The sequence below is a fragment of the Acartia tonsa genome, chromosome 4 (genome assembly GCF_053477335.1).
Source record: "Acartia tonsa isolate MP-2025a chromosome 4, ASM5347733v1, whole genome shotgun sequence".
Classification (NCBI taxonomy): Eukaryota; Metazoa; Arthropoda; class Copepoda; order Calanoida; family Acartiidae; genus Acartia; species Acartia tonsa.
The window spans coordinates 34,951,841-34,977,363 of NC_137263.1; the positions used below are offsets into that span (position 1 = coordinate 34,951,841).

A 25,523-nucleotide genomic window follows, 5' to 3' on the forward strand; every position below is an offset into this window, starting at 1 on the left:
GTATTAGATAGGTTTTTAGCTATTTAAATAACTTAATAAGCAATAGTTACACCTTTGGATAGATAACTCCTTGAATTTGATAAAGGCCGTATAGTTGGTGTACGATAATAATCGCAAAAAATATAATGAATTTGCAAAAAATAATTAGATAGAAATTAATCATATTGTCAATGGCAAGTTTAATTATCATGTTATGTGGAATACCAAATTAGCCATTTTTCATTATAAATTCACCTATAAAATAGTAAATTAGTCTTTTTGTTTATTTTATTTCTAATGTTATATTAGCAAATGGTGAAATATAAAATATGTGCGAAAAAGATTGATGCACCACATCCGTACGGTTCAGGTCACATATGTGTGTGTGTTTGTGTATGTGTGTGTGTATGTGTGTTGTATGTGTGTGTGTGTGTGAATGCATTGTATCCATATCATGCATAATTAAGATTTTTATTCATTATTGTTTTTGCATATTAAATATTAGATGCTAGGTTATATGGTAATTGGATGCATTATTGTACAATACAAATATTAGATGCTTGGTTATATGGTAATTGGTTTCTTTTTTGTACAATACAAATATCAGATGCTTGGTTATATGATAATTGGTTTCATTTTTGTACAATGCAAATATTAGATGCATGGTTATATGGTATCTAATTTCATTGTTGTAATATACAAATATTAGATGTTAGGGTGAATGGAAATTGATTTAAATTTTTGTACAATACAAATATTAGATGCTAAGGTGTAGGGCAATTGGTATTAAGATGTTTGGATGTAATTCGATGTTTGGTTACAATTAAAGATTAAGATACATAAATTGTCAGGCGATTTATTCTATCAGAAGATATGTTTTATTGTTTTTGCTTGGTTTAAGCCACTCTAAAATGAAACACAATTTCAACTGGCTTATTGCAGCCACTCTTCAAATGCCTATAATCATAATTTAGTCCTGATATGATTTTAAACATTTGAACTCTACAAAATTAATTCATATAATTGAAATGAGAGGAAGGGAGGGGAGGATGGTTGATGAGATGGAATTGAAAATAATTATAGGCAAGTAAGGTTAAGAGGATATTATTTAACAAATATTGTTACATCCCCCCTCCATCCCCCTGGCTTAAATTGCATCCAAACGCATCAACGACCCCCCCTCCTCCGCACCTTAACACCGTTTTACAAAAAAAATAAATATTTATTTCCCGTCTTTTTGATATAACATGAATTAAACACAATTTACTCAAAAGTCTTTTATTCAAATTCTAACTGTTTGTTGGTGCATATGTTTCAGCATTTTAACAACATTTACAGCCTTAAAAATAAAGCTATATCAAAACTAATTTAAATATACATTGGTGTTTAATATTTCATTATAAATTTCTAGAGGAGCTGTTTACAGTGCCCATAAAAAATGACGTCATACAATACAAATGACCAATGATAGGCCAATACACAGACCAAATTACCAATGGTAGGCCTGTATACGATTTAATTGACCAATATATAGTAGTCCAATATTACGTAATTTTTTATAGACACTATAAAAAGCTTAATGTCTAGATAATTTGTGTTTTTTAATTTTGAAAATCCACGAATAACAAAGATGCAGTCATTTCAAGTAACTTACTTTGAGTAGCAACTTAGTGATGTATGGACAGACTTATAATATCTCTAGTGTATCTGTGCTTTTAAAAGTCACAAAACTGGTCGAAAAAATCGTCTAAAATTAGTTTTAAACTTTCACATTATTGTACGAATATACTTCTTGTAGCTTAATAAATTACAGTGCAACAACATATGATTACATGATGGTAACAAAATTAGTCAAATATGCTTTATATACATAAATAAATAGGTAGCAGATATCAATTTATCCGATAGTGTACGCAGGTTTAAAAGGTTGGTACCATTAAGTCTCCCCGAAAACCAAATCCGTCCAGCGATTAAAATGATTTTCCCTAGAACTTTTTAATCAGACTTCATTTCATAGTTCAAGAGATACTTGAAAACAATATATGTATATTTAATAAATTATACACATTAATGTCTAAAAGTATCAATAATTTAAAGTTTAGTTTATACCTCAAAATGTATGTTAAAAATAATTGCATTTTTGAAAGGGTTCAAACTATTGTAAATTTTTTTTAATATTTTGATGCAAAAAGTGGTTACAAGTAAAAAATTAGGATTCTTAAATTTTATATAAAATATCTATATAATTTCAAAATAAAATATTTATACATATTTAAAAACAAAAAAAAGTTAGGGCCATAGAGTATTTTTTTAAATGTAAAATAAGATTTTTTATTTTTTGAAAGGCTAATTGCCATATGTCTTATCCTAACTGCTGAACCAATATGGTTTTCCTTTTCATTGTAGCTTCTAATAGAACCATGGTAGGTTTTTAACTACTTGAAAGGAGGGTACTCTCCACCACAAGTGAAATCGTTCCTGGATAAAAATGACCCTCCTTCAAAAAAAAGTGTGATCTTTTCAAAACTAAAATTAAAAATTGGCAGGGATCGACTTACTCCTCTAAGTTCATTGAGATTTATAAAACAGCATCAAATGTTGTGGCGCAGCTGTTTTGATACATAAAGAGTTGACAAAAGCTGATTTATCAAGCTGACAAGGACGTGCTTACATTTATTAAGCAGCAAGCAAAAAATTGCATTATGGTTATCATATAAAACTGTGTAACGTTTGGTGTACATTTTAGTGAATGCCAAATAAAAGGTTTGATGAACCCGGTATTAGTGTCGGACTGATTATGACGTAACAAAAAAAATTAGCCAATGAGAGGACATTATTGACCAATGGTAAAATTCATAGTAGCCTCTCATTGGCTAATTTTTTTTGTTACGTCATAATCAGTCCGACACTAATACCGGGTTCGGTTTGATTAATATTTTTACCACCATAACTTCTCTTTAACAGTTTAAACTAACAAAAAAATACACAAACTTATAATAGATAATAAATATTTCAAGTAGTTTGTTGTTGCTGCGCTACTTGTACACAAAATTGTACACACACATCTAGGCACTTTGACTTACAATTCATAAATTATTAAATAAGCATCTTCTTTTCTCAAAATACTTGCTTCAATGTAAAAACAGCTGAACATGTTATACATGTCTATGCCAAGTAAAGATGACATTCTAGGACTTTGGGGACCTAATGACACAAATTTGATAACATTTTTAAAAGTTTATTTAATTAGCTAACAAAGAACGAAAAAGTTTGAAAAATTTATTTTCAAGAGACATTGTCAATCAATCACTGAATATGAGACATTTTAAATTATTATAAAACTAAATTTTAAATTTACTAAAATAAATACATTTTTATCAAAGGTATTTTTATGGAGAAGAATCCCTAATCTGTGCATGGGAGTGTGACAATGTTAACTAGAAGATCAACAACAAAATCAACATCATCAACAAGTTCAACACCTTTGCCAACAACATTTAAAAACTAGCAACAAAAGAAATTGACATTTTCCTATATAAACTCAGGGAGGAAGGGAAGAAGCATGAAATCGGATTTTATATGTGCATTTAATTTATTAAGAATAGTCCTTAAGGATTGTAGTACATTTATGTTCATAGCCGATGAAATTAAATTATTCGGGATGTCAGTAAAAAGCACAGAAAGGTTGATTTAAAATGTTGGGTGTTCATACAATAAAACACTATTTCTTTTGAGCAACCAATTAATAAAATTATTTTCGGTAGCAGACTCTCATTGGATAAAGAGTCAATGTCTATCTGTACAATTACAAACTAATCGTTTTATGATATATTTCAAAATTTTTAACAAAAATTGATTAAACTTAAATGTTAAGGGCGCTATTTAATGAAATGTCATAATATTATTTTTTACATCATATTGTCTATTTAACTTTTTCTTTTAAAACTTTCGTAACTTTGAATTTTGTCATTACTCTATTACTTGCAGACACATTTTCTCTCTGAATAATTATTGTTGTACTTGTTTGTAAAAACGTGTGTTGGCAAAGCGCAGCCACTCACATCACGCAAATAACATGCAGAAAAGTTTTTATACCATATCATATACATGTATTTATAAGGAGTCATTTTAGGTGGAACATCATTTAAGTATATTTTTTTAGCACTATCAAAATTATTAAGGTTAGGTTAGGTCATATTTGTTACTGGGTAGCCCCGCAGGTTTAGGGCATAAGAAGGGTTTCGGCATAGGAAAAAAAATCCCCTCCCCCCATCACCTTATTTTAAATTTATTTCAATTTATAGGGAGGTATCAGTGCTCAACACCCACTTTATGTGAAAGCGCCTTATCATACCTTCCCTTTTTACAATTCAAGCCCTCTTTAACCTTTTGCTATTGTTTTCTATTTGGCGTATATGAAATATTTTCTAGATATGACAATTTGGCGAAAGTTATTGCACACCTTCTTATTCGTTAAGTTTTTGTTTTATCTTAATGTTTATTGTATTTAGCATTTACCATTAAGGGTAGCTCTTCTGTGAAGTCTAACAAATTTGTTATGAATACTGTATAATTCTCTTTAAAATGGCCAAAACTTTCTCTAAGACATTGTAATTTCTGTAGACATATAATTTTTATAATTGAACGTTATACTAATAAAGTAACGTTATACTAATAAAGCGCCAAGTCGACATTACAGTTCAATTGTGTACCTAAACCTACGTTGTTCTTATACAGACATTATAACTACTAACTTATGTTAATATGATAACAGCCAAAAAGATTTTTTTGTTACTTGGAAGTAAAAATCCTTACTAAAAATATCAACAAAAAAAATATATTAATTACAATTTTTAATTCAATATAAAGCTTACATAAAACTATTTTTTGGTGGGACCATTTGATTTTTGTAAAGTAAACCATATTTGGGTGTATAAACCAATACAGTTAGTATAGAGGCATATAATCAAAAATAAATATAATTCATTTAATAACATGACTCAAGCAAATTTTATTAAAACGCCCCTTTGTGTGAACATTTTTGGATATATTTGAGTTCAGATCTTTTAGCGAATTTTTTTGTAGAGTAGCTGCTATACAATCAAATGTAATGGTTTGAATGCTGGTCGCTTTGTTATCTGTAATTAAAGAATCCCTTCGCTTTTCATCAAAAAAAAAGAGTTTGTAATCCGTGATTAAAATGCTTTTAACCCAGGCTAAAAGTTTATAGAATTATGCATATTTTTTTTATTTGCGTAATTGCAGAAAATTGTCCATAAGCTTAAATTAAATTTTCTTTAAATGCTATTAATTTGAAACCTACAGTTTTATATACCTATGTACATACATATGGCACACAATCTTTTATATAATAATCTTCTATTCATTATAGGCATGGGGTGTCATCATAAAATTACCAAAATAAAGTTTATCAAAATATAATTGGAAAATTGATTAGTAGCGAAACTTATCTGTAACCAGGATATGTCCACAATACTGTTATATCAGGGATCGGAAGCCTCACGTAAGCCGCGCATAAGCCTCAGTTTTAAACCTGCTTGTGAGCAGGTAAAAAAAATTTCAGAAAGAAGGATTGTCTGCTAAAGAGCCGTTTTATACATCCAGCTGAATTTGATTGTGATAAAATCACGATTTCACTGAGGCTTACACGCGGCTTACGTGAGGCTTCCGATCCCTGTGTTATATTCAGCCAATTTATGTTGTTGCATACTTAGTATAAGAATGTCCTTGTTATTAATAAACTTTTGTAGCTAGATTGTAAGAACATGAAGGATCCTCTATACCTCACACTTAATTACCTTTAATTACATGTTTTAGAAGATTTTCATCAACCATTATAATGCTGTATCACATCAAACTTGGGCTTTTAAAATGATACTTTTTTTCCAGTCTAAAAATTTTTTTTATAATTTTAATTTAAAAGGAAATTATCTTAACGATATTTGGTAAATAGGATGGCTTCACTTAAAATGACCAATTGAGCAAAGAAGCCCCTCCCCCAAACCCCCTTATTTAAAAACAAATCGAAAACAAGGCGGTAATATAGTAATTCGTTTGTTTGTTTATTACTTGAGACCAGTCAACTAACCCTTAATATTTTTTATTTATTAAAATTATTATTAAGGGCTTGATGCACGATGGGCACTTTGAAAGAAAGCACTGTATGTGGCTTTTCAAATAAAAACATATTAGTGTTTCTTGGCTTTGTGCTACTTTGAGGATACATTGATTGTAAACCCAAGAAAAAAAACAAAAGTTTGTTTAAAAATGTAACATAATTATAAATAACACTGTAAAAATATTCAACATACATAAAATTAAAACAGAGAGACGTCAATTAACAATCAAATAAAAAATCTTATTAATCAATATAAGACTTCCTTGAATTTACACAGGTTCATTTTTCTAACCGTTTCAGAGATCTATTGCCTCAAGCAGACTGAAATTCATCTCTCCTATATCTTGTAGGATTGTTAGAACAACCTAAATTTATCTGTCATATGTGTTAATCTCTTCTCATTTTTATCATTTTATAAATTACTTCCTTAAGCTTCCCGTAATTCTCTTTTAGTAGTGAGACTGTTCTACAATTAGGGTTAAATTTTACGTCTGTCTATAATTAAATGTAGGATATTTTACAAAGTAATAGTTTTATGAAAAGGATGTTATTCTAGAAAAGTGTTATTGATTTATGCACTATCTAAAAAATCCTTCAAAGTGCTTTGTTAAGCTAAGAAACTCCTCCTTTAAAAAAATAGGTTTAAGGGGGGGGGGGGGGATTTTACGTTAGGTAAAGATACAATATTGGGAACCGGGAAGCCCAACAGGGTTAGGGCATTGTAGGATTTAAGCCCTGTTATGTTATGGCCCCCCGTAGGGGTTAGGTATAGAAAAACCAATAATGATTTATCATGAATCATAATATTCAAATACTAATTGGTAAGAGATTAGTGAAAACTTTGCTATGCTAGACTTCTCAAATGCCAACTATTCTGGGGGTTAATAATTCTTTTGCCAAGAACATATCCGTACTTGTTGGCTTATTTTAAACTTTGATAAACTCTTCCTATTTAACTTTCAAACATTAACTTTAATTTTACTTTCTATAATTTACTTTTTTATTCTTTTCAGTTCCTTTTACAGAATTTATTAATCAATTAAATCATTTTGTCAAGTGTACACAAGTAGGAAGTACGTAGCAAGAACGATTATTTCTTGTAGCAAATATTTTTCTCTGAATTAATTTGATTGAACAATAAGTTTATTTAAAAGCTTTCTCTAATTGAAAAATTAAAGTCCTTTTTTTATTTTTCATTGCAGTTTTTAATAACAATTACCAAGGTTATATAGGTATTATTAAAGGTGGGTGGGGGACTATTGCAACTTTTCTTATTTTGGCAAACTTTCAGCTTTTGGATGGAACGCGCAAGAATGCTGCTATCTATTATTTAGAATATTAAGAGGAAAGGTAATCGTACTTGAAAGATGTATGTTTAGATACTAATCTAAAAAAATCGTTTAATGGCTTCCTGACAATTATATAAACTAAATTCTATATGAATTAAATACACAAATGAAGTTATGGATTATTGAAATACCCCCAATCCCCGTTACCCCCCCCGCCCCTCCTTTGGACGTCCCTGCATATATATATCAAAGTTGGGATAAATTACCTATTTAGAAATAAATACCCCCTACATTTTTTAGTAGCGAAGCTACTCTATAATTCACTTTGTCCGTCCGTCAGTCCGTCCGTCAGTCAGTCCGTCAGTCCGTAACGCTATGGGGGAAACGGGATTTACTCAGCTCCTATAAAAGATAGAATGCTGAAATTTTTTGACAACATTCCCATTATTAAGGAGCACAATTGACTATGAAACATCATTTGCGGTCGGACCGATTTTTAGCAGGTTTTAGGCTATTTTTATATTTTTCACATTTTTCTCCATATTTTCAGTGTTTATAGTCCGATTTTCAAAATTTTTTCAGTTGTAGATATCAAAATTAAATTTCCCATCTTTAAAGGAAATAACCATGACGGACAGACTGCCTTTTTGGCAGGTTTTAGGCTATTTATAAATATATTTAACACTTTTTTCCATATCTTCAGTGTATATGGTCCGATTTTCCAAATTTTTAAAGTTTTTAAGGATCTAAAAATTAAATTTTTTGTCGTTTTAAGAAAACAACCATGACGGCCAGACTGCCTTTTATCAGGTTTTTAGCTATTTTTATATGTTTTACATATTTCCCAAGATCTTTGTTTATTTTGATCCAATTTTCAAACTTTTATGGGATATCAGTATCAAAATAATTTTTCCCATTGTTATGAGCATCTTTAATATAATTTACTTTGACCATCGTCATCATACAAAATAAAACAAGGTTTCATATTTATTTTATCCAATAAATCTATTCTTGATTTAAGTAAAAACCTTTTAAATCTACCTGTACGTATTCCCATCTACGATTTTTTGTGCTTCGCTACTTATGGATGTTGTCATCCTTGTTATTTAATTAAGTGCATTTCTAACTACAGTACTTATACTGGATTTAGTATTAAAAAGCTAATTTTAATTATTTAGAGTTAAAATGTCAAATGTTATTATTTGAAAGAAAATTTTAGTTTTAATGGAAAGTTTTAAATTTACAATATTAAAAGTATTTTAAAGTGATTATTTGATAGAACTTAATCTAAAATAATATAAAATCTTAAAATCTACAAAATATTTTTAAAACAATGAATTGCAACCAAAAAAGAATACACCCATCAAAAAATACTTAGCTATGTTAGTTAGCCAGAGTCTATCTAAGTTAGTTAGAGTATAACCAAGGTTTCCACAGGGGTTTTGTTATAGTTCTTTGTTGAAATTCCATGTAGGTACAATATTTAAAGAAAACCCCTTTTTCCAACAAGGATACCTTGCCAGAGTAGTTTTAATCAATTTTAATTTTCTTAAAGAACAGTAAAGTTATTACCCATGAAAATAAACGCGAGTTTATACAATCAAATGATGAACCAACAGGCCCTAGTTCAAGAGGAGCTATGGTCATGCGTAGATTTTGCATTTGTGTAGATTTTCTGAATAGTAGTATTTCTGAAAAGGTCTAATCATAATCTATTCATAACAGTTCTAATAATATGCTATGCAAACCGATCATAATTTTAAAGAAATTTTATTGTATTAAATACAACTTTTTTCTCATTTTAAGAGTAAATGTATTTTTAAAGGTAAAAACAGATATTTTAAAAATAATTTAAATTTTTTTTAAAATTTAATTTTTGCAAATATTTATTTTTTTTAAACGTGATAGTATCTTGGAGTACTATAAACAATTATAGGTCATTAAATGATAACATAATCAACCTTTACATTACAAGAAAAACTTTGTTTGTAAAGATTTAAATAATTTTAGTGGAAACAATTTATTTTTGATTTACCTATCCCTGTATCCCTGAGTAAGGATGAAATTACAAGAAACAGGTGCAGACTGCAGTTTTCAATAATTTATACCATCAGGTTAAAAATTAAAGTCATACCTTTCATGCAAACTCAGCACTTTTAATTATAGTGCTTTAGAATTAGTTTTTTTAGTAGAGTGTTTTTTAATTAGGTTTAAAAAAAGGATTAAAAAATAAAAACAATTTGGGATATTTTCCCTCACATGGACCAAAAATGTTTCTGGTACTTTGAATAGGGCATTTACCCTGCAGGACCCTATGCGTTATTTTGTGTTCACATTTAATGCTATTAACTTTTAAAACTTGTTTGTTAGTTATCCTTGACAGAAAAATTTTGGACAATAAAACACTTCCTGTATGAAAATTAGAGTTGGGGAGTTAATGTAATTAGGAAAAGCAGATTAATTTCAAATAAACATATATATTACCATACTAGCATATTAGCATAAACAAGCTAAAGATAATTTTTTTCTTATACCTTTTTAAAAAATTATTATTTTATGAAAATCATATCGAATTATAATTCAATTCAAGTTTTAGCTAAGATTTTCTAAATCTACGGATCGACTTTTCTATGAAATTATCTAAAAAAAGCAGTGGCGTGCACAGTGATTCACCAGGAGTTGGTGCAACCGTTAGCGATTGAAAAAAGTGAAAGACAGGCCTTCCTCCCAATATTAGTTTTAAGGGGGGCGTTGACACCCTTCTACACAATCCTAACACATGCCACTGATATCGCGTATTTTCCACATTTTTAGGACAAATTAAAATAAAATTTATGTTCAGATCCTTAACTTTACGAGGGGGAGGAGTAATGTAATTAATAATGAGGAGAATACCAATACAAGATGTTATGTTAAGTTGGCAGCGCAGCTACATTATAAAAATGATCTTCAAACAACATAACATTTAAAAGTAAAATAGGAGAAATTTTGATTTTAAAACTTTTACAACAAAAAAAAAGATCTCTGCCTCTTGAGCCATATTTTAGTACATAAATTATCTTAAAAATTGTGTATTATTTATGTGATTTAACATCTCATCACACAAATTATTATCTACGTCCATGAATCAGGAATGTCCTTGTTAATTTGTCTCATTTTACTCTGCACGTCTATTGACATTTTTAAAACCGAAGCTTTTCTATAATTAGGGTCGGTCCGTCCTTAACGGATAGCTTTTTTGTTAATTTAAACATGTTATAATTTTTTTAACAGATATCAAACCTTGTATGATTATTTCTATAACAATTAGGTATGATTTAGGAAACGTAGCATTTCTATAATCGTTAACAGAAAGTCAGTACGTCCATTTTAACATGCTATTTTTTTTTAAATTTTGACAGCAAATTTTACTATATGATATAATTATCCTGATTTTTACCTATTACAACAAGGTACAATGATATAATCAATTCATCTCTATAATCAAGTCCTAAGAATGTAAACATGGCCTTACACATTATCCTGTATTTAAGCATTTTTGCCAAAAATATACTTACAATTTTATTTAGACATATACATTTATATTAAATTTATTTAGTTTTGATACTCTACAAGTGTTAATGTTTGTTTGTCCTATTGTTTCAGAGCTTCACTTTTATGGATGTTGTAATCCTTGTTAGAATATAAACTTGAGATAACTAAACAAGTTGAGTTTCTAATTAAACAAGGATAACAACATTCATAAAAGCATAGCTCAATAAATCAAATACACTCACATAAACACATGTAGAGTAATAGGACATTAAATGTCAAGTTCGGACAAAAATTAATTAATTAAAGGGTAATTATTATGGATATACCAATCTTTTAAGACTTGCTTGTAAATATGCTTCGCTTAGAACATTAAAAAAACGACGGGAGGGGACATTGTGCTGTTTTTAAATTAGTCTCCAATATAATAATGTTTTATTCAGTTTTGGAGACTTCTATTGAATTTGATTGGTTGGTGCATTAAATTAAATGTCCGAATGTTTCAACCACTAATTGTGATCTACAGAAGGGGTAATTTTGTGTTTAATTATTGCATTTTTATAAAAATTTATATTTCATTGTCTTATCCCTTTAGATCCCTGACAAAAAAGTAGGAGTTACATTATAAATGGCGGGACAAAACAACCCATACAGATTATATATTTTGGGGCGAAGCTACTTTAAAAATAAGATTTTAAATTACAGTAATCAATGATATGTATTAATACCCTTATAAATAAATTTTATCCTATGCAAATATGGACGATAGATTGACGTACATTCCAGATGATGATTAAACAAGGATGACAACATCCATTAAAGCGAAGCTCTAAAATGGTACGACAAACGAACATTAAAACAAGTAGAGTGTCATGATAATTTAATGTAGGAATCATCATGAAAAGTTTGAAATTGATTGGACAATTTACACCTGTTTATATTAACGAAAAGAGCTAACTGTCCCAGACAAACGGACGGTCAGACTGACTCTGAATTAAGAATTAATGAAAGTACTCAACATTTCAGATTAAAGATATTTATGAATCTTCATGAAATTTTGAAATAAATAGGACACTTCTAACATGCCAAAAAAAATCATAGAATTGTTATATCATAAAAAGAAATGTTGCTAGAAAGATAATCAGGGTCTGCCGGTCCGTCCGTCCGTAACAGGTAACTCTTATCGTTAGTTTAGGCATGTTAGAGTTGTCCTATCAATTTCAAACATTGTGTGGTGATTCCCGTATTAGTTGGGTACGATTTAGAAAGGAAATAATCGTTTTCATAATGTCCGTACGTCCATTTAAAACATGATGATTTTTTACAACAATTTTTCATGAGATATTATTATCCTTTTCGTCTAAATAAAGAGGTCCTACGTTTTCTGAAACATACCCAAATGTTAAAGAAATCAGCATACAAAGTTGGAAATCAATAAGAAAATTATAATATGCCTAAATAAACAATAAGAGTTACGGATAGAAGACTTACCAACCAAATCTAATTTTTAAAAAAAACCTTGGATTATCATATTATACGTAACAAAAAGTTAAAAAAAAACAGCATGCTGTAAGGTGACGCATAGACTATAAAATCTATCCGTTATTGACTGGTAGACTGAAGGAACGACTTACTCAAATAAAAGAAATCTTTGTTTAAATCCATTCATAACAAGTATATTCAAATATTTATAGTGGTTACGTATTACGTAATGATTAAAGTTTCTAATTTAATAACAAGGATAACAACATCCATATAAAATTGGCCAAATAAATCAGACGGATTCATATATAAAAACATTAAATATTAATAATTTATAGAAGTCCGGACAAAAATTGATTAATTAAAGGGCGTTTTATTTTGACGTACTTTTTAAAAAGCGAATCTTTTTTATAATTAGGGTCGGTCCGTCCGTAACGGATAGCTTTTTTACGTTAATTTAGGCATGTTAGAATTTTCCTATCGATTTCAAACTTTGCATGGTGATTCCTGTAGTAGTTAGGTACGATTTAGAAAGCGTAGCAACTCTATAATCATTACAAGAACGTCCGTACGTCCATTTTAAACATATTGAATTTTTTACTTTTTTAACGAGCGGATGCGCTTTGTTTTGAGCAACGGTCGTGAGGTAAATTGAAAACTACTATGTACGAGCAGAGAAAAACCTTTCCTATTTACAGACGGAATGATCGACAATCAAATTATTGAGTAGCTTCACTCAAAGAGAGAGAGTGGGGGGGGGGGGGCAATGGGCTATTTATTACACTAGTCAAAAAACCAAAAGTTTTATAATAATGTTTTCTTATTCGTTGGCTTAACATCTTTGGGATCTTTTTATAACTTTGTTAAGTTGAGTGTTCAAACGTTTCAACCACTAATTATAACCTAAAAGAGGGTTAATTTTGGGTATTTATGTTGGGGATGTACACTAATTTATTGGCCATTGTCTTATTCCTTTAAATCCCTGAGCTTTCTCAGACAGGTGAGAAATGTTTCTTATAGTGTTTTATTATGGTGTTTTATTCTTAAAACAAAATAAATGTTCTTTGAATTAAAAGAAACAAAGTATATAGTTCTATGAGAACTTGTGACTAGCAGTTATAGAAAAATTAAAAAGTAAAGAAAGACAGCACAAAATGATTATGTAAATGCATTAAAATTCAGCAATAAGACCTTTAACATATCGGTAAGAAATTACTAATTTTGTAAAACAATAATACATGAATATTTGCTGTAGTGTTTATTTGTCGCTGTGTATGAAACCCATATCAAGTTACTACTATTATTGGACATTTAGTGTGAATTCGAAACAGTCAAGAAAAACGTTACTGGATAATATAGACTTAGAGTTGACTAAATTTTTTTAAGTCTTTTATACTTTATATAAGAAACAAAACATTGAAAATAATAACTTTTCATTTTGGTATTCCCTAAATTCATTGGAGACGCTTCAATATTTTGACTAAAAGATTAGAAGCAATCTTTTCTAATTATTGAGTATTGTAAGATAATTTTGTCTCTTTTTTACACAATTATATTTATTATCATTTGCCAATCAAAAAGAATTGAAATTGTATAAACACCATGTAATATCATATTACTTCCGTTCACTATTGTCGATTAGGAAGGGTGTTTACATGGGGCGTAGAAGGGGATTAGAGACCACCTTTTTTTAAAATTCAGGATTGGTTTAACTTCCAGAATACAACCAAATTGAATCTTCAAAATTTTTAATATCTCAAAAAACATTGACAAGAAATTTTATTGTAAGGTATTTTTCAAAGGTTTTACCCTTTTTGCACTTAAAGGAGAGAGTATATTCGATAAAAAAAATATCCTAAATTTGAAGAGAATACCAAAAAAAGGAAACTTTGCTATTTTTTATCTATTTAGCTTAGATCTGAACTTCTTGATATCATTTTAGAATTTTTTTAGTTAATAAGTGATCATATCAAATAGCCCCACTTTTTTTGGATTTTGAATATTCCCCTGCCCCCACGCAGTCTATTCGTTTTTTCTATACTTATGTCCATTCAGAAAATCTATTTCAGAAAGTCTATAGTCAATCGGAGCTATACAACTAATGAACGTATATGTTTTGGCAAAACCTTATTCATTTTGTGAATCTAGAACCTATAAAGTACAAAGATATATTTTATAACAAAATTGTTATAAAATTGTAATTTAATTTTAATTAAATTCATTATGTAGTTCTTTTCATCTTTATCTCTCATCTTCATAAGTTTGTTTTTAAAAACAATTTATATAAATTAAGTTTTAAATAACTCTAATATTTTCAAATAAACAATTATTAAACATTTTTATTTCAAGAGATTAATTAAATTTTGTTCAAATAATCCCAAATAAAATAAGATTTTCTACAATTGTAATTGCATTTTAAATTTGCATTTTTGAAATGGTAAGCAAATGGAAGGTTACAAACTCATGACCAACGAAAATAATTAAAAGATTGTTTATCTGTAACTTAAATCAACAAAAATTTTTCGAAAATTCAATTATTTCGTCGGGGTAAACCCGGTAAAAAAGGTTTAGGAATGTAATCAAAGGGAAGTGGGTAAGAATAAAGGAAATTGTTTGAATGAAATACTTCTCGTTGAATCTGGTCCGTCGCTCTGTCAGTCTACAGTTAATTATGGCTTAAACATTTGACCATGCAGGTAATGCTATGTCAGCCAAGACCATTTTTATTCTATGTCATATTGTCGACACAATTAAGTATACCATCAAAACTGTAAGTAGGCAAAATTGATCAAATTTTGACAGGGAAGATATAAATAAATTTGAAGCATGACTGTTAGAACACCCTGAAGTTATAAAAAGCAGATGGCTAGTTAGCTTAATACATTTATTATTCTAGATGGACGGACAATCATACATATCATTCAATCACATAGAACAAGCGACTATTTAATTTTCCCAAGCAATGCTTTATCCTATGAAATTAAAACATATATAGATGACTTCTTATAATAGATAAAAATGCATAAATTTATAAACAATAATAGTTGGATTATTATGACACTATATTCTTATTGGTCTGATTATGGGATTGACCATCTAGGTTTCTATATATTGTAAGCCTACTTCATTAAAGCCTCAAAGGTTCTTTTTCGGAAGACAATTGAAGTTAAAAATTTAATAACAAGATAATTATTTAAAGGCTGTATGATACTTTACAAAAAATAGGTTAAGCTGTGTTTTCAAGGAAGATTTATAATGAGTTTGAATGTCTTTAATTTAATCAAAGTAAAAATACCATTAAATATCTCCATCTTTAAAAAGTTACAATCAGATTCAGCCCCCTGTATGAAAACAACATCTATGGAATTAATTCATCCAATTGTTCTTTTAAAATGATTATAAGGCCTGCAGTGTTTAGATATTTTCAAGGTTTAGTCTTCAAACAAAACCACAAAACTTTCCAATAAAAAAATAGCTTTTATAAAATAATGTTTTAAAAAAAACAATGCCTAACCTTAGTTTTTTCTGCATTAATTAAACCTTTAATTTTAATTTTTCACTCAATTACTTTTTTAAGACTGTGCCTACATTTTTGCAGTTTTTAATGAGGAATCCAAATATTTTGTGTAATAACATCCAAGATAATTAGTCATTAAACAAACAAGAATGACAATAATAAAAATTGTATATACCAATTTAAAGTGCAATTTTCACAACAAGAAATAAAAAGATATCTTATTGGACCTCTTAACAATTGGACCGAATTGGAGGGGATGGGGTAATTTTAGCCCTATACAAGTTTCACTTTTAAAGAGAACATTAAAATCTGATGTAAGGTCCAAGTAATAATATTAAAATGTATCCCTGAAAAATATTATTATTTACTATTTTATTTTTTGATGCCCTAAAAGTTACAGGGCGCAGCCACAAGCAACAATAAAACACTAAGTCTGATAAACCTTGAGCTTTATTTTATAAGAAACATGACTTTATATAGATGAAGACTAACTGTTTTTGAACTATACGTATAAAATTTGTTATGCCTTAATAAGGAAGTGAAGAAAGATACAATAAAAATACAAAATTATACCAGTTGTTTTTACATTACAGCATGGTGTTACTCTTAATAATAATTTTCATTTTTAACCTCAAAGGTATAAGATGTCTGTCAGTCTATGTGTCCGTAGAAAAGAAACTCGCTACCCGCTGAACCTTTATGGTTCTCTTTCACAGTGAAGCTTCCTATGTATTAAGGGAAGTAAATCTATTTTGAGAAGGACCTTTCCAACCATTCAAAAGAAATCCAACCCATACCCCACCCCCCAAAGAAAAATAAATCTTTGCTTTTCCATTATCGAATATACAGCATGACCCTCAAAAAAGTATTTTTAAGCATCTGCAGCCCTTATTTCTCAATGAATTTTAAAAAAATGCATATGTTCTTGTTCTCCATAGTATTCCACATAAGTAGATATAAAAATATTTTTTTTACCTCCATTAACACCGGAGATTTTTAGAGCTAAAGTTTTGAAAAAGTGACTGAGAAAAAGAATTTTTTTTTGTTTCTCTTATTTTTTGGATGGTTATATTATGTTTTTCTGGCAACTGAATAATGAGACACAAAGAAAAACAAGTTAACTAATTATTTCTTTTTTATTCCACCAAAAAATATAAATTTTTAATGGCAAAAAATACTACTGAATGAATTGATAATTTGCAAATTTTAGGTTATTTAACAACCCTTATTTGAGAAAAGGATTAATTATGACAGTTGCTCCGCCTACTTTTCTGACATCTCAATAATTTAATAGGGGGTTAATTAAGCTTTTTAGACAAAAAAATCATTATGTTTTAATTTTATTTTCTTCATAACTTTTTTGTTATTAAAGTTAGGATTGTGAAACAAAAACAATTTTCCTGCTATATTCATAAAGATTTATTTGGTTTTTTAATCTTAAAAAATTTTGCCTAATAAGTAAGTTTTTCAAAATATCATTAAACTAAAAAGACTCAAAAAATATGTGTAAAAAAATGCTTTTTACTCAAAAACTAAATTTTTTATTTCATTTTTGTATAAAGTTTCTGCTAGTAACAAAAATAAAAGGATTTCTACCTTAATTTTGCTAAAAAAGTCGTTTCATGTTAAAAGTTACTTTTTCCTCAGTCACTTTTTCAAAACTTTAGCTCTAAAAATCTCCAGTGTTAATGGAGGTAAAAAAAATATTTTTATATCTACTTATGTGGAATACTATGGAGAACTAGGACATATGCATTTTTTTATAATTCATTGAGAAATAAGGGCTGCAGATGCTTAAAAATACTTTTTTGAGGGTCATGCTGTAGATTTAGGGGCAAAGGAAGAAGTATGATTAAATTGAAAATATTTAATAGTTTTGTTCGAACACTATTCTAATAATTTGTCAGTTGGACAAGTAATAACAGAATCAGATCTTTATTTTTATATTTATATTGTAAACAAGAAAAACAATGTTTATAATAAGCCAATTTAAATCTAAGGCGGGGAAACAGACAGTAAACTATATTTACTCTAATTGAATTAATTCAGTTTTTTAAAACTATTCTTATAGTAAAATTCTTTCAAACAACAATTAAGTTAATAATGTATCTAAAATGTTATTAGAAATGTTCGAGATTTACAAGATAAGTTCTCGTAAAAACAAACGCCTTTGATATTAAAAGTTTATCCTTTCATGTATAGACATACAAACCTGTTACAATGACTAAAAATTATAATCAATTACTTTTAGCCAAAAACATAATTTATAATCCAAAAAAAAACAGCAAAAATATGCAAGATTTAACAAATTTGACAGGCACACAGACAAATATGCAAACATTTTGGAGACTACCAATTGGTACCATTCACATAGAAACATGCGAAATAGAAATAGTTTTCTTACCTGAAATGTCAAATAAAAATTATTAGTCATTATTATTAATTTCTAATGATTTGACTTACTTTCCAGAAACAAAGCGAAAAAACGTTTCCAGTACGGATTCGAAACTGGTTAATATGCGCTGGACTAGAACCAGTTCTCAGCTATACTGAAAAATCATGTATAGCATCGTATTACAGACAATTTTCCCGAATAATAATAAAAAAATCATAAAAGTAATACTTGTTTTGTTTTACAGGGCTTTCATCCATTTGGAGTTAACGAAACCTTCTTTAATCTTATAATATTGCATTTTAATATCCGCGATAAATAACTATTAGAACTTCTATAATAATTATTCAATCTATTAAAAAGCGTTGCTTGAATCAGACTATATCATCCTTGCTATAAAAAGAGAGAAGTAGAATAGTCTTGTGTTTGTAGAGAAAATACTCACTACTAATTAATTAAAAGTCTGTAAAAAGAAAGAAAAAAAGTAGAAAACTAAAAAAATATTGCTCTTTTATAATTTCTTTCTACGTATTTTTTAATCATTTTTAGAATCTTTTTAATAAAATGTTAAATATGTAACAGTCTTTTTAAACCTTGTAGCATTGTTTCGAAATAAAATTTCAATAGTTTATGTCGACTATCTATAATACAAAGTAGAACGATGTCTGTCTGTCCGTCTGTCCGTCTGTCCGTCTGTCTGTCCGTCTGAAGCTTAAGATCTCAGTAACCACTGAACCGATTGGGCTCTACTCTTCAGGGAATATACCTACTGGTCCTGTGATGGTTTTAAGCTATTTTCTTTGGGGGTGGGACACCCCCAACCCCCCAAAAAAATGAAAATACCCCCCCCAAAAAAAAAAAAAATTTTTTTTTACTTTTTCTTTTTAAATCTAAAATACGAAAAATTAAGTTGATGAAACCTCTTGGGGCAAAGCCCCTAGAGGCTAGGGGCGAAGCCGCTAGTATTACATAAACTAAGTGGTCATGGCTGATATATTTTAGACACAATGATTTTCTAATTGTATATTATAAGTTTGATATTTTGATGACTAAAATTTTATAGGGCAAACATGATATCTCAAGTGAAGGATATTGTAATAATTTGATAATAAAACTATAATGACGGTTTCCGTATTCTTCGAATGGCAATTAAAAATCATTGATGAGATATAATTATTAGAAACAAGAATAATTTTGTCATTAGGAAGTGTAGCAATGACAATATTAGTAAAAAATGTGTTATAAATGAAACAATTTGACAATTAACATTAAAAACAGTAGGCAATTTTGAGAGCTTTAATTGTGGACTTACATATATAACTAAATACATTTCTTATATATTAAAGAGAAGCTTCGCTTATAAAAAGGTTAATTTTCATATAAGAAGGATAATTGTGTAATAATTAATGTTTTTGGTCATGAAATTAGAAATATAGAGACTAATACTGAATGGAGATATAAAGACTAATATTAGATAAATAAACACATGGAGTAGATATTATGTATTCAAAGATAGAGGGACCAATATTAGATTAATTAACATATGGAGTGGATATTATGAATTTTGAATACAGATACTAATATTAGAATAATAAACATAAAATGAATTTTCAGATACAGAATCTAATATTAGATTTATAAACATATGGAGAGAAAAAAAGAAAATTTATAATTAATCAAATAAAACATAAAATAGATTGTATCCATTTCTGAAATCAATATATTGTGAAGAACAGAGTAATGCATTAAGTGATTAGCTGAGGATAAATGTTTTCCAGGAAATATAGTCATACATACGTGGGACTCATTCATAAATAAATGTCGTCGTTTTCCTTATAGGATTATCTTCGTAAATTCCAGTCTCGTGTGAAGAATATAAAGAATAGTGGCCGAATAACTATTTATATACGCTAATTGGTAAAGTTGACATAAGCCAGGCAAAAATAGATGGTTGTACACTCTAATTCCACTAAAAGTAGACTATTAATTCCACTAAAAGTAGACTATTAATTCCACTAAAAGTAGACTATTTACAGCACAGTACCAGTTGAAAACAAAAACTTGAAAGCTTTCCTGGGATATAAAAACAATTTTCTAAGCTATTAATAAAACCTATGAAATGTGAAAGATAAAAATACCTTTTCCTTCCAAATCCTTAATAAATGTGCAACTATTCTTTATTTATGTTATGTGAATATGACCCCTAATATTTGTATTTTACAATATAGAATCATTGGGCCATTATCAATTATACTGACCATTAGATTTAGGTTGGTTATTTATTTTCAAGTATTTCAATTTTTCATAAATTATCTGGTTGTCGTAAAAAATATTTTTACCTCATTTACAAGATAAGACATTTAAATTTATTTAGACAGGGAGAAAAAGGAATATGGAATTTAAATGGTTCTTCCCCAAAAACATTAAACTAATAAAAGTAGAGGTCCACACTTTAAGGGGACAATGCTCTTTTACCATTTTTTTATGAAGATAAAAACATAACCACCCTAAGTATCTCTCACAAACTTCAAAATTTGTTTTGTTTTCATTGAAATTTCGAAATTATCTAAATTGTTTTGGTACATGAGGCCAGGCATCGGAGGGGGGTAAAAAAGAAAATGCAGCATTCAAGCGCGCAAATCGTAATCATAGACATGCATGTACGCACGCAAACACACGAGTTCAATTGTGGATTTTAGTAAATTTTTGCATAATTATACCAATAAAAATTGCATAATCACAGAAGACAAAGCCGTATCATAAAATTTTATGCTAATTTTAAATAACCTTTGATTTTAATTTTGATTCTTCAGGATTTTTTGTAAACAAACAAAATAATACCTTTTCTAGATAATTATCTTCAACAAAAGACAGTTAGGGAGTTGAATCCATTTTTATAGAAGCAGAAATATAATCTATGATTATGGTTTGGACCATCTAAAACTGTAATCTACCCTTCCACTTTCCCCTCTCTTGGTGAAGATATCTTCAACGCTGATACGATTTTTGAAATATAAGATTCCACTTTTGTCTCTCTTGTTGAAGATATCTTCACCAAGAGAGGCAAAAGTGGAATCTTAAATTTCAAAAATCGTATCGGCGTTGAAGATATCTTCACCAAGAGAGGGGAAAGTGGAATCTTACATTTCAAAAATCGTATCGGCGTTGAAGATATCTTCACCAAGAGAGGGGAAAGTGGAAAGGTAGATTACAGTTTTAGAGGGTCCAAACCATAATCATAGATTATATTTCTGCTTCTATAAAAATGGATTCAACTCCCTAACTGAAAGAGTAAATTTAAAAGGATGTAGCAGAAAAACAACATTAACTACATTCTTAAATATGAGACAACTTCAGTAAAATAGAAAAAATACCATCAACATCTATAAAGTCAATCAAAAAAAGACTATGTTAAAAGCTTATACAAATAATATAAAATATCAGTATAAAGAGAAGGGGACAAATTCAGACACAAGGAGTATTTTCGCCGATAAAAATTGACACCTAACATGAAATATAAAATCATTCATTTATAAAATTATCCATCTATAAGAACATATCTATTATATTTTATCACATCGTTTAAATATTCTGGAGGCTTTATTTCCAACCAATACTTTGTACATATATATGCTAAATTCTACCCATTCCTTTGTTAACACAACAAAGATTCCACAACAATTTTATCTCAACCTTTGACCAAAAATGTTTCTATGTGTCCATTGTCTAGGGAGAAGGGATATTAAAACTAAAGAATAATATTTTTCCAGTAAATTTTCTGACAATAAAATTTTGTTTTAGTATGCATTGGTATTATTTATTCAGAAAAATATTCACAGCATTAATGAAAATTCATCTGATCGTAAAAGTGATTTTGTTCCGGGATAAGTCAATGGCCAATGACTTGATCCCCAATAATGATACACAAAATTACCGCTTCTGTAGATTTGAATTAATGGTCGAAACGTTTGGACACTGAAGTAATTAACCAACCAATCAAAATTCAATTAAAGTCCCCAAGGTTGTTAAGCCAACGATTAAGGAAAAGTTCTTATAAGACTTTAGGGACTAGTGTAATAAAAACTGTCTAATGTCCCCTCCCTTCCTGGATTCTGTTAACTATTAGAGACATTAAAGATTCTTCAAGTGAATTATCCCTGATATCTCTGCCATTGTCTACAAACAAAACACTAGTTTACTGTTTGTTTGGGTGAAATAAATAAACATAATTTTACTCGGACTTGTTAATTGTTGAAGAAAAAAAATTTGACGGCTGAATATCCTATAAAAAATCTTAGCTTTTGTTTTATTATTTAATTTCAGGTTTCCATAAGATGTATATATAACATTTTAAATTCATTGGTGACGTCGCCTTTAGCATTAAAAAATATACTTTTTTCGGGAAGGAAAGGTACTCAATATCATAATGCATGGTTCCCAAAGTTTTGTCCGTTCTCTCATTCGTTCACTAAAAACTTTGGGGACATTTGTCAAATCTTGATTGGTTGATTAATTTCAAAACATAATTTTAATCTACATAACAGGTAATTATGTTTACCATAATCTGTAAACATATCCAGCTAGCAAAATTTCTCCATAAAAAGAACATGAACATACTGACGGAAAGATCGTAGTAATAGAGTAGCAGCATTACATAAAAAAAACTGCGGAAGGATTGTTTTCTGAAATTAATCTCAAAGAATATAAAAGGTTAAAAAAAGGCATTAGACACATACCATATTTGGTTTATCTTATCTAGGATACATTTGGTGCATTATTTGCCAAATGTACCACTTTTCTGCACTACCTCTCCGATTTTGTTAATACTCTATATTTTGGTCCGTTGGGTCATTCAAGGATGCTGGATGGCCAAAAAAAAGTTTCAGAGTCCCTGGATGTCTAGATATCTAGCTATCTATGAAGGTAGGTAACAAAAATGTAAAAAACACCCATTTTTTCACAATTTTAAAAATTAATTTTTTCATCAATCTTACATCCAATCTATACATTTTATACACCAAAATGATCATTTATTCATGTAAAAAGCGCACATAATGCTATTTTGGCAAAAACTCTAATTTTACAGGGTGTCAAACAAAAAGTGTATTTTGGATATCTAGCGTAATACCCAAAATGCCTGTCTGAAAAAAAATCATTTTTTTGGCTTAAATCCTGTGTTTTATCTGTGTGCATATGTGGTATATAACGGTTTGGACCACCCGGGACTATAAGGTTGTCAAATTTCACTTTGGGACACCCTGTAAATGTGATTTTTGCGTCTGTAGAGCTAAAACTTGGTCCAAATTGGCAATTTTTTTCAAATTACTCTAATATGTGTCTTAGTATGTTTGGCCATAGTGTTTTCTGACCAGATCAATAATTTCATATTTTTTGGACACCCTGTATTTTCAAAAAAAGAGAAAAAAAATTTTGTTTTTTTAAAAAATTTTTTTCTATTTTTAAGTTACTTAAAACTGTCATATAGATACAGATTTTGACTAATAACAATAATATTTGCCTATTTTACAATTTTTTACACTTTTGGGACACCCTGTGCATGTTTTTGAAAAATTATGGTTTTTGCCCATTTTTGGGGGGAAGGAGTCGTTTTAGGGCCATAGACTATTTCTTCATTTTTGTAGAACTTTTCAAGACACATCATTTGTTATTTATGCAAAAACCGAACCGTTTTGCCGTTATTCACCGCCAAAGGTAGAATTTTTTACGTTTTTTGCCATTCCTGAGGTTCTAATGGGCATTTGTGGTAAGAAGACGTTGATTTATCAAGATAACTGTGAAATACTTTTATTTAGGCATTTTAATTTACTAAATTTCATGTGAAGTAAATTTTTTTGTATATCCAACCGATTTTTGTCAAAAGGAATTTCAAATGCACATGATTTATGTTTCTTTTATCACTTATGTTATAGCAATTATTTATGTTATATTCACTTAATTTTCTTGTTTTAACAATTGAAATCCATCTTGACGAAAAACGGTTAGCTGCACAAAAAATTTTACTTAATATGAAATTTAGTAAATTAAATTACCTAAATAAAAGTATTTAAGAGAGATCTTGATAAATCAACGTTTTCTTACCACAAATGCCCATTACAACCTCCGGAACGGCAAAAACTTTAAAAAAAATCCGCCTTTGGCGGTGATTAACGGCAAAACGGTTCGGTTTTTGCGGTTTTTGCATACAAACAAATGATGTGTCCTAAAAGGTTCTACAAAAATGAAGAAATAGTTTATGGCCCTAAAACGACTCCTTCCCCCAAAAAATGGGCAAAAACCATAATTTTTCAAAAACATGCACAGGGTGTCCCAAAAGTGTAAAAAATTGTAAAATAGGCAAATATTATTGTTATTAGTCAAAATCTGTATCTATATGACAGTTTTAAGTAACTTAAAAATAGAAAAAAAAATTTAAAAAAAAAAACAAAATTTTTTTTCTCTTTTTTTGAAAATACAGGGTGTCCAAAAAATATGAAATTATTGATCTGGTCAGAAAACACTATGGCCAAACATACCAAGACACATATTAGAGTAATTTGAAAAAAATAGCCAATTTGGACCAAGTTTTAGCTCTACAGACGCAAAAATCACATTTACAGGGTGTCCCAAAGTGAAATTTGACAACCTTATAGTCCCGGGTGGTCCGAACCGTTATATACCACATATGCACACAGATAAAACACAGGATTTAAGCCAAAAAAAATGATTTTTTTCGGACAGGTATTTTGGGTATTATGCTAGATATCCAAAATACACTCTTTGTTTGACACCCTGTAAAATTAGAGTTTTTGCCAAAATAGCATTATGTGCGCTTTTTACATGAATAAACGATCATTTTGGTGTATAAAATGTATAGATTGGATGTAAGATTGATGAAAAAATTAATTTTTAAAATTGTGAAAAAATGGGTGTTTTTTACAATTTTGTTACCTACCTTCATAGATAGCTAGATATCTAGACATCCAGGGACTCTGAAACTTTTTTTTGGCCATCCAGCATCCTTGAATGACCCAACGGACCAAAATATAGAGTATTAACAAAATCGGAGAGATAGTGCAGAAAAGTGGTACATTTGGCAAATAATGCACCATTTGTAAAGCGCAGCTCTTTTATAATTCACTTTGTTGGTTTAAATTAATGTCATCTTTTTGTGCTTTCAAGGCGTAGATGTTATTA

At 29.0% G+C, this 25,523-nt stretch overlaps 1 protein-coding gene across 2 annotated transcripts in view; it reads right to left on the bottom strand.

Annotated features, from left to right (window-relative positions):
* The window catches only part of Rgl (Ral guanine nucleotide dissociation stimulator-like), a 102,160-nt gene that overhangs the window by 12,867 nt on the left and 63,770 nt on the right, over window positions 1–25,523 (bottom strand). The gene's annotated exons all lie outside the window — the stretch shown is intronic.